The sequence below is a fragment of the Austrofundulus limnaeus genome, unplaced genomic scaffold, assembly GCF_001266775.1.
Source record: "Austrofundulus limnaeus strain Quisiro unplaced genomic scaffold, Austrofundulus_limnaeus-1.0 Scaffold52, whole genome shotgun sequence".
In the NCBI taxonomy this organism is placed as follows: Eukaryota; Metazoa; Chordata; class Actinopteri; order Cyprinodontiformes; family Rivulidae; genus Austrofundulus; species Austrofundulus limnaeus.
In genome coordinates this window covers 2,361,882-2,364,512 of record NW_013952454.1, presented here as the reverse complement: position 1 = coordinate 2,364,512, position 2,631 = coordinate 2,361,882, and the positions used below count along the sequence as shown (strand labels likewise).

At 38.7% G+C, this 2,631-nt stretch overlaps 1 protein-coding gene across 3 annotated transcripts in view; it reads right to left on the bottom strand.

Moving 5' to 3' along the window:
- nbeal2 (neurobeachin-like 2) overlaps positions 1 to 2,631 on the bottom strand; it is a 75,703-nt gene that overhangs the window by 13,846 nt on the left and 59,226 nt on the right. The window lies entirely within an intron of this gene.

The following is a 2,631-nucleotide window of genomic DNA, read 5'->3' as shown; positions in this document are numbered from 1 at the left end:
TACAGCTCTGTGGAGTAGAACTGTATTTTGTTAAAAACCAGTATTTTGTTACTGCTTTTCAAATTGTTTCAAAGATAAATTATTACTTTGATGTTTCTCTATATTTAGGTTAAATATTTACAGAGTCATCTAATTAACAAATCACTATAGTTTAATAAGAGGATGTCCAACATTTAAGCACAAACCTTTAACGACTGCTCGTCAGCAATTGTTTTTAGAGTTTAGGCTCCTATTAAACACTTCTCTATTCAAACAGAGTTTATCAAACAGAATGAGTCCAGTAAAATTAAAGCCTGTTTAATAATTAATATTATTTGAATGAGGTTTTATTAATGCTTTAATTTTAAGCTTTAGTTCATTTTGAATAAACGGAGTTGATTAAACTTTGTTTAAGTTTGAGTTGAGAGCTGAAATGCTTAAAAATGTATAGATTGGTTAAATTAATTTTTTGAAGCGTTTAATTCCTTTTAAAACCAGCAGATATAGACAGTTTCAAGAATGACACTTCAATCTGATTTAACCGGCAGAATGACAGCTAGACGTCAACGCGGCGGTTGACGGACCAGTGTCAGCCTATCACAGAGCGTCTAATGCAGGGAGTCCCGCCTCCCTTGCTCCACTCTGCAAGAAAATGGCTGCCAGTTTTTTTTTTATAACGCAGCTCAGCATTGCGCACGAGCTGTGCGTATATGAAACAGCTTTGTGGAATGAAAATTCACAGTAGTTAAACAGAGTTTAAACACAGCATTTCAAAATCAACCAGCAGTAGTTTTCTGACCACGCCAGCAGATAAAACAGCTTCTTTTTTTAGCTTGCCGAGGTGAACACGGGCACGCGGTGGCTGAGAAGTTGAGCCTGCGCGCTCCCGTTTCTCCACTTGTGGCTCGGACTGTTGAGCTCCGTGGTTACAATCCTGTTAAGTTTGCCTTAAAACACACACCGAGTTCTCAATGTGGCTAACGACACTTTTTTACAGGTAAACAGCGCTTAGCCGTCAATCTGGACGACTCGTTCGAGTTTTTCCGTCCAGGAGTAGCCTGGAGCTATCTCTCGTTAGCTCAGAGTTGCTACTTTCACTTCTCACATTAATTCACAATGAACGTAGTGTAACACTAATAAGTGGCCAACTTATTAAGATGTTAGCGGAGTGTGGTTATATAAAAATGTGTATTGTAGGGACACGCGTACAAACACTATATATAACCAACCAGATTAATAAATACACCTGTTAAGATGTTTCTAATACTGGCTTTAGGATCCTTAATAAAATGTTATACAGACAACATGCATGCAAATAAATCATAAACTGGCTTCCACAGCGCAGATTATGGATTTAAAAATAGCTTTCCGCTATAATGAGAGAGAAAAAGCGACTAGCTCTAGGTCTGACGTCATAACCTTGAACAGCCGTGAACAGCTTATTTTCAGCAATAATTAATGTTTCAGACGTGTTTATAACTTCAAAATGACAGAAAACGACAAAATCTGCAGTTTTTTGCTATTCTCTGAGCACCAATCAGCCATAAAAAGTCTTATAATAACACTTTGTCTATTGCCAACATGAAGATAAACAGTGTTTTTCCACAGTGCACAGAAGATAATATTTTCATGAGAAAAATATTACGAGTTACCATTAAAAATGGACCCGTACGGTGCCACCAATATGTAAGAGTGAACTTAAGCTGAATTAAGCTTGTCCCACATCTCTCATACACAAGGTTATGAGGAAACTTTTACCAAGGTATTTCTCATTACTTGTTAATTTCGTGACTGTGCGAAATGAAAAGTACACAATAAGTGAACGTTCAGACGAGTTCAAGTTGATTCATAAAAGACTATGCGATCATTGATTTACACAAATTGAACAGATCATAAGTTACTCTTGATTGTGGTTATTCCTATAACAAGCGTCAGAGTTGAATTAGATAAAACCCGCGTCCGAATTTCAATTCACATCAACTCAGATTACTTWTATAGAACAGTAAAACGTCACTTCTGATGTTAACAACCAAACAATTTTACTGGCACTTTTAGCTTAAGTTTTGGCAAATTAAGAACAAGGAAAGGAGGAAAGTAAGATTAGCGTGTTACTACGACTTTTACTTTTATCAAAGTGTAGGTCAACCGGAACTGCACGTCTTTTCTAAGCTCAGGTTCCACATGACACGTCACTCCGAACACATCAGCTTTTACCTGATGATGGCTTCTTAAGGCACCCTCGGGGTAAGAGCTGGCTTGCCTCCCATCAGTCAGGGAACTGATGTTGGCTTGTTTACCGGTCATTGGCGAATAGGTGTTTTTCCAGGTAACTTTCATCTGTTTCAGTCCAAGCCAGAAAAATTCAAGCCATATCTGGTTCCTCCTTCCAAAATAAAAACTACCCTCAGGAGTTAAAAACACACTTAGAGGCTCGGCCTCGGGTTGAGACCACCGGCAGGTGTGCCGGGTCCCTGGCTGTGAAGTCTTCCCTAATTAGCTCATGGGATCAGACTTAAAGCCAAACCTGAAGTTTCTCCGGAGAGAATCCCAGCTGTCTTCCTAGGTTGGAATCAGAATAAAGAGTGTCGCTCAAAGCCGTCCGGGTTAGTAAAAGAAATGGATAAACTTTTGTTCTGCCCTCAGGCTTAGAGA